Genomic DNA, 15,866 nt, shown 5'->3' with positions numbered 1-15,866 from the left:
ACACTAAGAAACCCTGATCTGAAGCTTCCATGCTATGTTCTGCCATGGGAGCAGAATTTTTTGCAGACACTATGGCCCAATATCTGGGTTAGCACTTGTTTGGCCACTAGGGGGAAGTTCTACCAAGTAATTGGCAAGGTCTTGTTCTTATAGGTCCTGAGACATCTTTGCCTTTACCTTAGACAAAAGGGAATTTTCTTTATCCTAGTCTTAGTCTCTTTTTCTTATGTCAATCTGCCTCTTTAACAAAACTTTTCGTCTTTCCTAACTTTTCAGCAAATCTTCTATTTCTCCTATGGATTTTGGAAACTGTCAACAAAAATCCTCATGTGGCACTATTTCTTCTTTGCCACATGCTGCCCCTTAATTCTGAATGGGGTAACTAAAAGGGGAAAATTTATTAATATCAATAAATTATTTGATAGGAATTATTTTTCGCTCCTTCCTGTATGACATTTCAGGAACTCCTGCGATTTCTCCCCACCTAAAAAAAAGTCTCAAACCAGAAATTAGAATTTTCAGTTCCATGATATGGTTTAAGAGTTGAAATTGATTTAAAGACAAAACTTGTCCGCTCTCTGAGCTTTTTTTTTTTTTTTTTGGTATATGTTTCCCAATAAAAGAGATGTAAGATGTTTCACTATTTTAGTGGAACCCTGGTGGCACAGTGGCTTAAAAAGTTGGCTGCTAACCAAAAGGTCGGCAGCTCCAATCCACCAGCTGCTCTACTCTGCCCTGTGGGATCACTATGAGTCGGAATCAGCTTGACAGAAACGGGTTTGCTTTTTCTTTTTTGGTAACATCAAAAAGGATGATTGCAAAAAAGATCGTTAGAAAATAAGAGGAAAAAAAAAACCATCTAGAGGTCAGGCACAATTGCTCGGTGAGAATATCACGTCTTCCGGGTGTAAGATTCTGTTGAGCGCCGAACTAAAAAGGAATCCACACAGGTTTATTAGGAATTATCTTCTAGAACCAGTGACCAAAATCCGGAAAATAACTCGTCCTGGAAAAAGAAATTAGATAATTCCTTTAGAATCTAGCCCAGTTCAAAAATACCTCGCCTTCTTAGCGCAGTGGGCAGCGCGTCAGTCTCACAATCTGAAGGTCCTGAGTTCAAGCCTCAGAGAAGGCAATCTGTTTTCTTGGTCTACAACTATTTTTGTGTTCCTTGCACTTCTTTCCTGGTACTTCTGTAGATGATAATGACAATTCCCTTGGGAGAGAAAATATTCAGAGCCTTCTGAGATAGCTGTACTTACTTGCATTTGGGACGGAGGTCCTTCTTTTCTAAAATACCAAAAAAGTGAAATTGTGTCAGCGCCAGGGCTTTCCCATGGTAATAGTCTCCGCGTCCCCCTTTTGACTCGAGTTCCCGGCTCCGCAGAGGATATTTCCCGAGAAGTTCTGGAGACCTTCCACGCTCAGTCCCATTCTGGCTCCACCAAGGCAGTGGCCGTGGAGCTCCCGGAGTCCCTCATGGTTCTGCAAAACCGTAAAACTTTTATTCTCCAAATAACCAGTTATCCTAAATAGACAACAGCGCCAGAGCTAGCCGAAATTGTACCTGGCTCACTTATTCTCCAGCTTTGCTCCCCTGTTCTTCCTTGGTCTGTAACAGCGGCTTCCTGTAGACTGCCTCAGAGCTTTACGCTCTAATGCAGTTGAAGAAAACATTGCTTTTTTTTTTTCTTTTTTTCCCCCAATCTTCCTGTTTTTAATTTTATGAGCAGCATTAGACGTTTTTGAAATGTAGTCAACTTGATTTGTTTGTTTCTCCTTCCGTATAGTTCCACATATGACCGGACTGGCAATATCTTGACCGACACTTCAACAGATTGTAGTTAGAAGATGAAGGAAAACCAGGGAAGAGAGACGGGAAGCGAACTCTGAGCAGGCGACGACGCACAAGAAGTAAGAAGGTCCTCCCGTTCCCCTCCCTTCCAGAACTCTTCCATCCTTGCAGTAACCTTGGCATGGTGCCTACTTCTCTGCACCCAGGGCAACAGCTAGATAAAATACAAATCAACATTTCAATAAATTATCTTACCACACTTAAAATGTGGTACCTCAGCATCCACTAATTCATTTTGCTCGAAAGAGCAAAGGAGCAAAGAAATTTGGGCTTAGTCCATCTTTTTTTATTTGACCGATGATTGAACTTTTTTTCCCAATAGACCAAGCCGATATTGTTATTTTCTACCACACTTAGTTTACTGTTTATTCTTTCTGCTTTCTTTAATATTTTTTCTTCCTTTGTTGAATACACAGCTTATTTAATAATTTGCATTTTTCAAAAGTATTTAAGAGTAGAATCTAAAATCTAAAAAGTACTAGGAATAGGAATAATGTTATAAGATTTGCCAGCACATCATTTTCATTGTTTTCAAAGTAGTCTGATAACGCATTTTAATTTTTTTGAATGTATGCATTAAGAATATTTTATTGATACACAATTTACTTTTTAAGTTTCTTCTTAATGCAATTTTCTATTTTAATCACTTTTAGGTTTTATAAATTAATATGCAATATTATATACATTTATGTATATAATTTATAAAAAGGAATAGAATTTACCACCTTCATTTTTTTATTATTAAATTAATATTTAAAATCTAGTTTTGTAATATTGAATAAAAATTCAACGTTAATTATTAATTGTAAGGATTATTACATTTAATAAAGCAATTAATATATTATTGAGATTAAAAATACTGAGTATAACTTGATTGGTTTATTAATGTCCTATTCAAATTATGTTTTTTAATGTGTTTAAATGGAATAGTGCTAAATGTGAGAGATGCCACAATGTGAAATTAAATTAATTGTAATCCATATCCTTAATCTTCATTTTACTGTTGGGAGGACAAACTACATTTGTAAATTTGTCACCTGACATGAGGAAAATGGATTTGAGCTGGAATTGATGAGTTATTCTACCTGCCTGTAATTATAAGAAACATATTAGATTTATTTAGCTCACTTTTTTCCCTCTCTTAGACCTAGGATTAAATTGAGAAAATAATATAATTTAGTTTTTCCTAACAAACTAATCATTCTTGAATTCATATCTGTCTCCCCTCCCCCTCCCTTTTTTTTTTCTAAGTTTAGACACTGGGGATACACTGAAAGAACAAGAAAGGAAAAGACCCAGGAAGTGTACATTCTAGGGACAAGATAGACAATACAGCAGTAACTTAGTGTTGCTGTTCAGTACAGATAAATTTTATGTCGAAGATGGAGACATAGAGGGCATTGATTTATGTGGAGTCATCAGGAAAAGACTCCCTGAAGAAGTGACATTTGTGTTGAGGCCTGAATGATTGAGAGGGAGGCCACAGTACCAAGCCTGGAACAAGATTGGACAGGTTCTCAGTGAAGACTGTCAGCTGGAGTGAGGGCATCTGGGATGAGCCAACCAGCCTACAAAGGAACCCACAAAGAAGCCCAGTGACCACCTCTATGGCACTAGGTGTCTCTGCAGCCAACCAACTGTGAGCATTTTCTCAACCATTTCCTCTACACTGCATCACTGGCCTAACCAGTGCTAGTTTCCTTGAAGAACCACCCTTTCCTCAGGACTCCTTCATGTCCAAAGCATCATCAAGAAGCTTCTTGATGGCTCAGTACCTGAGGTCTTGAGTCTCAGGTGCTTAGCTCAAGTTGAAAGACAGGAAAGCTGTGAGCTAGGGGTGAAATGCACAGACTGCTGCTGCTCTGCAATAGGAGAACCAGAAGCCTCTCTCCCTTCTCTTCACTGTCTTGACCCCCACCAGGATATGAGAACTGATAGGGACAAAATTGCTTTTCACTATTCTCTGTTAGGAGTTTTTTGTTTTTTCTCCTTCACATTTTGCATATTTCTGCCTCTAAAACTAGAGGAAAAAATCACCTCATGTTCTGGCATTGCTGCTGGAAAATTGCATCTATGTTATCCTTTTTACAATTTTCAGACCATTTTAAGGATATAAATCTGGACTGTCATTACAGTGACCTGTAATGTCATTGATGGTGGGATCTGAGACAGACCATTACACTTCCGTGTTGACCACCTATTTCGAATTACTCACCTTCTCCCACTCTTCCCACGTGAATTTTCCCCAAAGATTTCACGGGGCGTCAGAATCTTCCTTTGGTTGACTCTCGCTCTTCATGCCTCTTCCCCAGACCCATCAAACTGGGAGACTCCAGCCTTACAAATTCTCTGGTTTGTCTAGCCTTTCTAGGAGCTAGCCATGAGATTTCTTGTTTCCCAGGCTGTTGTCATCTGCCTTCGATGACTCATAGCCACCCCATATGACGGAGTAGAACTGCCCCATAAGGATTCATAGGCTGTCATCTTTACAGGAGCAGATTGTCAGGTCTTTCTCCCGCGGAGCCGCGGTTTCCCAGGCTAACGCCCCACAAAAGTGGACGAATATCTTCAGGACAGCTCAGTACAGAGGAACTTACTTTACTCCACCTTCCTCTTACAGGATGGAACTTCCTCTAGCCTGCTTGGGGTCCTATCCTCACTGCTTTCCCTGGTTTCCTAGGTCCTGGTCTTCTTTTCAGCTAGAGGAAAACTTGAGAATGCGGGAATCGATCCGTCTACCTCTCACATGCTAAGCGAGCGCTCTACCATTTGAGCTAATTCCGCTTACCTGCCTCTGCTTTTAAGATTTTGGCTCATTTTCAGTTCAGATCAACAAATGCCACGCTTTCTTGCCACCTAGTTTGAAACCAATATCCAAATACAGTAACTTCTTAGCATCTCAGAGACTGCTTTGGGCAGGAATGCAGTAGCAATCCTTGATTTGAGAGGAGGGAGGGGATAAGGAAGATCTGGAGAAGATTGCTGTGGGAAATTTCTTGTCTCCATCACACAATGTATACATTCCGATTTCATGGAAGAGTAGAGAGCACATCCCATCTAGGGGAGGCCACGCGGATAACGACAAGGTTAATTAGCAGAGGTATCCCAGAATGTTTTGTGGCTCTTGTGTATAAAAAGAGTTAGGGTAATCTATTGACTGCTGACCTAGTGAGGTCTAGGAGATGGTTTGGAGTCAGTGTTTCCAGGCTTCACTTTACCTGCAATCTCCCAGTGTCACTAAACCAAAACCAAACCCACTGCGGACCAGTCATTTCCGATTTACAGCAACCCAAAAGACAGAGCAGAACTGCCTCATAGGGTTTCCAAGGATGTAAAGCAGACTGCCACGTCTTTCTCCTTTGGAGCTGTTACGGGGTGGAAACCCCAGGTTTTCACTCTGCATGACTCCTGTTGGCCAGTAAGTGAGAGATCGAGGTGGGAGAACAGGAAAGGCACTTCTATTCCACTGTACCAGGAAAAGAGTCAATAGAAGCTGATGCTTGCAGGATTGCTTGCCAAGGGCAGGCAGGGAAGTTACTTTTAAAAGGGTTTACAGGTAGGGAGTTCATACAAGTTACGTCAATAACGTTCTTAATCATATTATGCAGGCACAATGGGGTTTACATATAACCTCCAAGCAGAAGCAGGATTCAAATGCAAAGATAAGGGGGTGGGGAGTGGGCCCTGAAAAAGGAAATGATTTTTCAACACAACACTGTAGGGGAGCAAGCCAGGTAAAGAATACAGTACTGTGAGGGCTCTGTCTCAGAGTGGTTGGTGGGTTGGTTAACAGCCAAGCCCTGTAGCCACTGCACCACTAGGGCCCCCCAGTGTGACTAGCTATGTATAAGCAGAAAACCTTGTCTTTGGGAAAACTTGTACATTTATATGTAGCTCAAGATAAGCACTTTTAGTTTAAAATTCCAATTAAATATTCCATCCTTTAGACACGAAAGGAGATTTATTTTGTTTTTCAGTTGCTGAAAAAATAATTGTTAGAAAGACATCAATGTTCAGCTTTAATTGTTGACACTACAAGATCTATCTGGAAACAGGTGGGGATCATGTAGTGTTTGGGGAGTTGTTTAGTCTACTGCTTCCTGTTTCTTCCACTCCCCTTCTAACAACACTATAAGTCCCTGTGCTCCACATTCTCCCTGAGCCATCCCATCGTGCAAGAACCTTCAGCTCCTCCAGGCCAGCAGCAGTGGGATTTCTCCCTGATATCTGGAGGCTGCACGTACCTCCCTTGGCTCAGTTATTTCAGAGTATTGTGATGGATTTTATTACTGACCTTCATCCACACAGGAATCTCATTTTCACTGTATGCTCCTAGCATACATGGAGATCTCATCCATTAAATCCCATTTTCACTGAATGAATTAAAAATAAGTTATTTAGATGACTCAAACGAGAGAGTGGTCAACTGAACCTTTGACTGGAATGACCTGACAGAAATTAGATCTGGGGCCTGATAGATCTATAAGACATCCCCTGTCCAAGGGTTGGGGCTTGGAGAAGGTATGAGGACGTTATGTATAGAGTGAATGGCAGATGTATAGTTTCTAAAAAGTTGGTCTTTGTGGAACTGCAGGCTGAATGACAGGGCTAGAGATCCCTCTGGTTATGTTTAAGCCTCTATCTCCCTTAAATCCTTGTGCCCCAGCAGGCACAGGTTGATCTTCTCACAAGGGCTTGAGCAATGAGTAGCTGGGAAAGTGAATGCTGAGTTTAGGTTTCTGTGGCTTGAGTCCCTTTACTCCAGAACCTGTAGGAATTTGTGGAGTACTTGAAATTCCACTCCCTTGCCTCCAGGCCATTAAAACCCATTGGAACTAATGCAGGCTGTGTGCCTGGGATTCCTCTTTCCCTTCCCTGATTGCATCTCCAATCTAATCCTTATCCCTACTCTCAACGTTGGGCAGATAAGTGAGAAATGTTTCCATGATTGGAAAACACTTTAATTTTGAAAATCTCTTTTATCAAGGTTTCCATAGTACTAAGCATATTTAGTTTCTGGCCGCGGACATCCAAATTGTCTTTGTAGATGAAGTCTACAGTAGGGAGTCCAGAGAGTTTGGTCTAAAAACTGCGGATAAAGAATCAAATGAATTCACACTTGTCTTTTTTCTTTCGAAAAATAGAAAAGGACAGAGACCACTGAGACATATTTTATTTTAAAATTTTGCGTATTTTCAATAGGTAATACAATTACATAGTTCAATATTCAAGAGATTTTCCAAAGGATGATAGTGAAGAATTTCCCTCCCAGCTGTGTTTCCTGCATTCAATTATCTGGCCTGAGGCAACCAATGTTATCAAATGCGTATATGTCTTTCCAAAGAATATTTAAGGAGTGTACCAGAAATGATCTTTGTACCTAAGGGTATTTTTGGGGTAATTGGCTCCTTGCTGGGGCCTTGGTGGTGTAGTGTTTAAGAGCTTGGCTGCTAACCAAAATGTCAGCAGTGCAAATCCATCTGCTGCTCCTTGGAAACCCTATGGGACAATTCAACTCTGTCCTGTAGGGTTACTATGAGTTAAAATAGACTCGACCTCACTGGGTTTGGTTTTTTGGGTTTTCTTTTTCCCTTTGGTTGACGCCTTGCTGGAGCCCTAGTAGTGCAGTGGTTAAGGCAGTTTGAATCCACCAGCTACTCCCTGGAAACCCTGGAAACCTCTACTCTGTCCTATAGGGTCGCTATGAGTCAGAATCCACCTAATAAGAACAGGTTTGTTTTTGAGGTTTGGCTCCTTGCTATATGCTCTTTGGAAAACTTAATTTTAACAACAGAACTAGAATCTCTCTCTCTCTCTTTTTTTTTTTAATCTTGTGCCTCTCTTCTCCTTTTAAGTTTGTCAAAGATGCTATCGTATGGATCTGCCATAATATATTAAACTGTTTTCCCGTTGAATTGATGGACCTTTAGGGGATTTTCAGTCCCTTGGTGTTACAAATATTGCTACAATAATTATCTTCATACATACATTTTTCTGGCGTATGCTCAAGAGTACTGTAGGTAGTGGAATGATGGGTCAAAGAATATGTGCATTTGTAACTTTGAATTGTAAACTCAAAGGTTAGAGGGGAGTTCTGGCATTATGCTAAAAGACCTGGCAAAGATGCTAAATAGATACACAGAGTACTGGCAGTGGAGTTAGATGCATTCATCCCTCTATCCCTTCAGCACACATTTATTAAGGGTTCACCTGCAATGTTAGGTCTGGGGCAGTATATTATATAGTAGTCTTGAGGATTCAGTAACCAACAAGACAGTGTTACATTTTCATATGGGAAGACAAAAAATAAAAACAAAATAATAAACCAGACAATTTCAGAAATGATAGAAACAAAACACTTGATGTGATTCAGAGAAAAGTGTTCTGAGGAGATGACTTTAAGGTGAGCCCAAATAATGGAAAAGTCAGGTACATGAAGACCCTTGAGCCTTCAAGCAGAAGGAATAGCTATGCAAAGGCCCAGAGGCAAAGTCAGCTTGGGTTACTGAAGGGGAAAATGAAAAGAAGCTAACATTTCTAATTTAGACAGAGAAGTTGAATTGACAGGATTTGGTGAAAAACTGAATGTCTGTGCTGATAAGGGATATGAAAGTCCTTGGGTCTCTGTCTTGGGCAATTGCAAGAATGATGGTGATTTTCTTTAAGACTGGAACTTCTTTAACTAAAGCAGGTTTGGGGAGAGAAATTATTAGGTTCTCTTCAGATCCAATTAATCCTGAAATACTCATAGGTTGTGTAAGTGGAAATATCAGTGAGGGAGTCAGGGATGAAGGGTGGCACTCAGTAGAGATGGCCCTCAAGAAAGCAGATAAGGGTTGTAGTTGAAGGCAGGAGAAATAAACTCCATAGCGATGCACTGCTTAATATGGTTAACAAATAGTGACATGTGGCTATAGACTATTTGAAATGTGGCTAGCCTATAATGAGATGCTGCAAGTGTAAAATACCTATTTCAAAAACTCAGTATGGGAAAAAATTTAAAAATACTTCTTTAACAATTTCATATAGATCACTTGTTGAAGTGATAATTTAATAAATAAAATATGACATTAAAATTATTTTCTTTTTTTTTTTTAATATGGCTAGTAGACCGTTTAAAATTGTATGTGATGCATACTGGATAGCTCTGAGATAAGGTAATAGTTCAGAAAATCCTTGCAGGGAAGGGGTCACATTTACAAAATATTTACATACAATGTCTGAGTGGCTGCAGATACCCCAAAGTTATCTTAAGATGAGAAGGGGGCCAAGGATAGAATCTCAGAGAACACTCGTTCTTAAGAGAAAGGTAGAGAAAAAGTGGAGACCAAGGAGATTGACCAATTCAAGAACTCATTAAAATAAACGAAAAAAAAAACCTCGCCATGAGTCGATTCCGACTCATAGTAACCCTATAGAACAAGTAGAACTGCCCCATCGGGTTTTCAAGGAGGGGCTGGTGGATTGGAACTGCTGACTTTTTGGTTAGCAGCAGAGCTCTTAACCACTGCGCCACCAGGGCTCCCGAAACTACTTGGTATTGTATAAATCCAAGGAACAGATGAACCTCATCGGGGTTTGGGGTAGGGCGAAGAATAATCGTCAAATTTCAAAAGTAAGTAAAAGAAAAAGTTCCTACTACATTTTACATTTTTAAAGAGATCACCCTGTGACCTTGATGAGAGCAGTTTTACGGAAATTTGAGTCGAGGCCTGAGTGTCTAGAAGCGCCAAACCTGGGGCAGAAGTGGGAAGGACAGGAGGCTGGAGGCTTGGGTAGTGGTCTCTACGGGGATTAGTTATACTGAGAGAAAAGAGGATCCCAGGTTTGCCAGGTGAGAAGTTCATAAACTGCCCACGGAAGAACAGTTAAATTGAGAACAGAATATACAAACCAAGAGGGAGAAGCCAGTCAAAACTGGAGAATGCGGGCATCGATCCCGCTACCTCTCGCATGCTAAGCGAGCGCTCTACCATCTGAGCTAATTCCCCGACGTCCGGGTGCAATCAGATATGCCATACCCCACCCACTTTCCTCGTTTCCTGCAGGGGAACTTCACACCACAAAGCCCCAGCAGGACCCGACTGAGGGCGGAACTTCGCAGACAACTCTGCATAAAAACTCTTGTGAGGCAGGGGTGTGAGGAAAAGGGATTACCCGACAGGTTCATGGGGAAAATCTTGCTCCTCCCTCCCAACTTCACTTTCTTTATCTCCTAAAAGTAAAGACAGCGCATTCCAGCTGTGGAACCCACCCACCTCCCCGCCCCACCCGCCCAATAACTGCACAGTTTACAGACACAGGTATCCTAGTCTGAAATAGAAAAGCATGTTTAATCAATAAAAATGTGCTCCTGTGGTCTATACATGGGGTAATGCTGAGAGGAATCAAGTGGTTCCAGAAAGAGGTTTGGGAGATGGAAAATAGAAGGATGAACAGAGGGGCAAACACTGAGGGCCCCAAGACCATATGTCCCCATCAGCAAGGTGAGCTCCGCTCTGGCCACCTGAGCTGAATGCCACGTGAGATGTGATTAATACAGAACCTTATGCAGTTTCTTTGAAAGCTGCATAATATTGCATTTTCAAAACCACATTTTTAAATGTGGTTCACTTCGGAAGTTAGAGGAAGATCTGGTTCCCAATTTATTTTGAGCACATTTTCGTCAGAATGAGCCCTTTAGGAACGTGAGTAGAAGCGTCACTTGTCACCTTATTTGTAGGAGCATATCTGACCACCCGAATTAACATGCCAGCCCTCGCCTTCACACACGCTCGATCCAAATCTCTCTGCTGTGTCTTTCTCCGCAATACTTACCCAACTGTTAGAGAAGCTGATAGAAGAGAAATTTTCTTCTGCTGCCTGCCCATGGATTGTCAATGTGAATAAAGGCAAAAAGTTGGCACACCCAGACTCTCCTGCTTGTGCCTCCTGCCACAATTCCCAGGGTGTTCTTCATACTTAGTCCCCAAAAGGAGAAAATTTATTTTCCCGCAAAATTATTTTTAACTTTGGGCTGAAGCCCAAAAACTGTACTTGGAAAAGTTATTTTTGACTATTGTGTTCCTTTTTTGTTTTGTGTGCAATGTTTAATTTCTTTTTAAACCTAAAACAGAAGCACAGAACGGTGTCACTGTCCTCGCTAAAGCCAGGTAAATCCGAATACCATTGTGTAACCAAGGAATTAGGGGAGGGAAGGGGAGCATTATAAAACGAGAATGCAAGCGTTGATCCGGCTACCTCTCCAACGCTAAGCCAGCGCTCTACCACTTGAGTTAATTCTCCTCGATGTCTCCTTATTGGGTCCATTTTTTATATCGGAAATGCAAACATCTTTCCATGTCCTACTTCGGTTTCGTGTTGTTTGAATCTTAAGGAAATTTCATGATTACCAGGGTAGATCTGGGCAAGATCGAGAATAGAGCTTCTCAAAGACAGCCTCAAAGGAGGAGCACAGTGACCAACCTATGCTCAGAACCGGGAAGTTCTTAAAATAAACTGAAGGCAGACATTCTTTACTAGTTAAGCTAAACTGTTGTTTGGTTTTAGGAAGACTTCAGGGGATATTTTTAGTTTAATGTTTCAGGATTACCTCAGGGTAACAGTTTCGAGGGTTCATCTACACTCTCTCCTCTAGAAATTCTGGATTCCATGAGAATTTGAAATTCTAATCTGTAATTTCTTCTCTCTCTCTTTTTTTTTAAACAGGATTCTTCTATAGAATCTTTTATCAAAACATTCAATAATGGTAGCCAGGTACTATCCAGTCCTGGTCTCATGGCAAAGGAAGCAGTTGCTCAAGTGGCAATTAGCCTCACATTCCATTTCCTCCTCCTATTCCTGACTCACCTTCTTCTTCTGTTGCTCCAGATAAATGGAGACAAATTGTTGTACATGGGATGGCCATTTGCAAGTTTTTAAGACCCCAGGCACTATACAACCAACTAGGAGACAGAACAGAAGCACTAAACACAATATTGGGCCAATTACCTGGAATGTCCTATAAAACCATGACCCTAAACTTCTAAACCAATAAACCAAATTCCATGAGATTTGATTGTACACAAGCTTATAAAAAATGTAATCAGAGAGATCTTTACATATCAAGATATAGAATGTTTCATTCTTCTTAAAGATGAAGAGTAGAAGAACATTCCATTACAGAAAATACCATATTTATTTAATCTGTCCAGTAATAATGGGCATTTAGATTGTTCCCATATTTTGCTATCCCCAGTGCTATAGGTTGATTTGTGTCCTTCCAAAAGATATGTTCAAGTCTTAAGCCCCGTAACTGAATGTTACCAAATTTGGAAATGTAGTCTCTGCAAGATGTAATTAGTTAACATGAAGTCATACTGGAGTAGGATGGGCCCTAATCCAGTATGATTCATGTCGTTATAAAAAGATGAGAAGGAGCACAGACAGACAGATACAGTGGGAAAACCACTGTGTGAAGATGGAGAAAGATATTGCAGTTATGTTGCCACAAGCCAAGGAATCTCTGGAACTACCAAAAAATATCTACTTTGTACAAAGAAATTCCTCTAGAGCCTTCTGAGAGAACTTGGTGCTGCCAACAACTTGATTTTGTACTTCTAGATTCTGAAACTGTGACAGAATAAATTTCTGTTGTTTTAAGCCACTCAGTTTGTGATAATTTGTTACTGAAGCCCTAGGAAGTGAATACAATCAGCAATAGTGCAATTGATTATCTTGTATACATATCAGTTTACACATATATACATATATATACACAAGAATATATGTAGGATAAATTTCTACAGAAGTTAAGTTGCTGGATCCAAGGGTATATGATTTTTTATTTTGATAGTTATTACCAAGGTGACCACAGATGCATTGGCAATATATGAGAATAGCTGGTTCAACACAGCCTTACTAACCTGAAGTCTTTTTCCCACCAAGTGAAAGATGAAATTGTAATTTTTATTTTGATAAATTTTGAGATATCAGAGATATATTTCAAGTATGCAGTTTTGAAGAATAGTGATGGGGGGTAAAATACAGAATAAGTTATATTTTCCTCTTTTTTTTCTTTAAGCAAATATTTTCACAACTGTTTCTTCACTCTGAATTGACTCCTTATATAGGGCTTTGAATTCAGGAGAAATAGTTTAATATCTACTTTGTGGCAAGTTATCTCCCAAATATGTATTCTCCTCTTTTTCCTTATTAAAAGAACTCTGATATTGTAAGTGGTTGCCATGAGCAAAAACAAAACAAAACAAAAAACTTCATTTCCCAATTTCCTTTTGTATAAAGGTCTTCGTGTCTTATAGAATTTGCCAGTGAGATAGAATATCAATAAATCTGATGGAGAACACTGGAAAAGTTTTCTTATCCTGATATAGATGTTACTCCTGTTTCCTTGTTGCTTCTTTCTCATTCTTGCCTGGATAGCTGAGAATGGATCAGTCATTGTACAAGATGAAGATAACATTCACACCCCAAAGATGGAAGCTAGAAGGAATCTCAGTTCTTTTGTAACTGTTGGTGTCTGTATAAGCATTGTACTGCCAGAGACCTGTTTTGTTTTGTTTTTTTAAATGAATAAATAAGCCTTATTTGGTTAAGCAACTGTTAAATGTATACCTACACAATCCTTTATGGCTACAGCATTGGTTTCTGAAGAGATCTATGTCCATAGATATTTTAGGCAAGTATCATGCATATTGCCAGCATTTAGTTAGGCGGCTGCTACTGATAATTAATATGAAAGGACTGACAATGTCATATCCAGGTGTTAGTAATATTTCAATATTTAATGCTATCCTTCCTGATAAAGAAGTGATATAGAAGGACAAAATCCAATCTGTCCAATAAAAGAAAAGAAAACAAAACATCAGCAGAAGAATACTTTGAATGGCTTTGATCTCAGGAGTAGTTTTGTGGCTTTATCTAGAGTTTTTAAGATCCAGATCATGCTTGTGGTGTTCATGCAGGAGAAGCACCATGTAGCTGCTGGCCCAGCTCATGAAGCCCATGAAGAATACATCTTGCAATATCATGAGAATGAGAAAAACCCACCTCATTATCTTTCTGGGTGGTGGAATGGAGCAATAGTTAGCATAATGTCTAAATCTGGATCTGGTTTTGTTGCTGGTGGTTTTGATGGAGTAGAGCAGGTTAGTGTTCATTAGTGAACTGAAGATCCAAAAGCACAGAAACAAGTGAAGGTCATGCCAAGGGGTCTTTGGTATGAGCTTCATCCATGAAAAATCTCTGGCCCTGTTGGTGGTGGCCTGGACCACCCTCAGGAGGCTGGTGGTGCAGATGGAAAGACGCCGGGGGGACACTCTCCAAAGATAAATAAAAATTTTACAACCGTCATCACCCAGGAAGTTTATTAAGCCAAACACAGCTATTGTCTCTGGTATTCCTTTGGTAAAAAGCATCATGGTGTTTGTCAAAGCCAGATGCCTGAGAATAAGATCAATCTGTTTCTTCTCAGGACTCAAGATGATCATGTACATATGTTTCACAAATATAGAAAAGTTTCCCACAATGCCAAGACCAATTAGAAAAAGCAAGATTGCTCCTTGCAAAAAGTTACTCCAAAGCATCTTCTTAGTTTGTGGGCATAAGAACTATAGAATTGGGAAAATAAACTTTAAGAAATGCAAATAAGCAAAAGTATCACATGCTCCTCAAAATGTTCTTTATATTTGTGGATCCTTTCAGGGATAAATGCATTAAAAAAGAAGTTGGATACCTGAGTCAGTGAATATATACTGTTATGTCCTGTGCTCTCCTTTCTTTCCACTCTTTGTTTTTATATTCATTCATTTGGCTTTGGTACCATATGTCTGGAGAGGACTTCAAAATATACATCTCCAGCCTAGTTCTCTTACCTGAGTTTCACATCAAAATATGAACTGCTTTTTCATCATCTGCTTCTGTGTCCCATAGGGCAGTCTAACTAAATGTGTCCAAAACTGACATCTTTACCTCTGCCAAAATTTCGTCTTCTCCTGAATAACATGTATCAACTAATGAAAGCCACGCCCTGCAAATTCCAGAAGAGGAATTCCAGGAGTTGTTCTTGACTCCTCCATCTCCCTCACCTCACATTCAATTGGTTAACATTTCTTGTTGATTCTGTTCATGTTAACACCTATAAAATTGATGAACTGATTCTCATCATGCAGCTGTTATCTACCTACAGGCTTTGGTGACTTTCCACTTTTGTCAGCATTAAGTTCAAACTTTAAGTCCTTCATACTTTGTCCCTTGCTTATTCCTAAAACCTTTTTTTTTCCCTGCATGAGCACACCCTAAAATGTTTTAAAATCCACCAAATAATGAAATTTAGGTGTTTCATCTTACTCATGGGGCATTGCTTTAACTTTTCTGCCTAGAATGACTTCCTCTGATATCCTCTCTCCCTCTCTTTCCTATGTTAAAGCTAACCTCTATGTATTCTTTAACAACCAGTTCACAATTTTCATTGTTTACATATCCCTCCATTCAAAAATCTTCTATAAGACTCCTTGATATTTGCCTTTAACTATAACCATTAACAGGCTGGGTTGCATTTCTTTGTTTAACTATTTGCCTCCTCCACACCTTAAGGACAGAGACTATCCTGTAATTATCCTTGCATTGATGCTACCTAGCTCAGAGTTTAACACATAAGAGGCACGCCATAAATATTCATTGAATATATAAAAATTAGGATGCGTAAGAGAATTTAAGGGTTCATATTGGTAATGCAAGTGAGTGCAGAGGTTATTTGGACAGATTTAAGAGGAGGTTGATGTTTCTCTATGTATTAAACACTGGAAAATTTGAAAATTGCAAGTTAATTCTGGTTGGTTATCATAGATGGGAGTTACATTAGTTTAGGTTAGTTGTTTTTGCTCTTTTCCTTTCAGATGAATAGCTAGGTTTGAACACCAAAGCAGTCACTAATGATGTCAGCATGAAAATATGCATATGCTTGGAAAGAAAATAAACAATGACGAGTTCCCTGTCCTGACCTTCTTCTGAA

At 39.7% G+C, this 15,866-nt stretch overlaps 2 non-coding genes across 2 annotated transcripts; one reads left to right on the top strand and one right to left on the bottom strand.

The window, feature by feature from the left end:
* Positions 1-1,062: 1,062 nt before the first annotated feature.
* On the top strand, positions 1,063-1,135 carry TRNAV-CAC (transfer RNA valine (anticodon CAC)). Its single transcript has one exon. It is a non-coding gene; the product is annotated as a tRNA-Val (tRNA).
* An 8,638-nt stretch (positions 1,136-9,773) lies between these two features.
* Positions 9,774-9,846, bottom strand: TRNAA-AGC (transfer RNA alanine (anticodon AGC)). Its single transcript has one exon. It is a non-coding gene; the product is annotated as a tRNA-Ala (tRNA).
* Positions 9,847-15,866: the final 6,020 nt, after the last annotated feature.

This window comes from Trichechus manatus, unplaced genomic scaffold, assembly GCF_000243295.1.
Source record: "Trichechus manatus latirostris isolate Lorelei unplaced genomic scaffold, TriManLat1.0 scaffold00345, whole genome shotgun sequence".
Lineage (NCBI taxonomy): Eukaryota > Metazoa > Chordata > Mammalia > Sirenia > Trichechidae > Trichechus > Trichechus manatus.
Note: the sequence above shows the minus strand (reverse complement) of the source record. Positions and strands in the feature narration are given on the sequence as shown.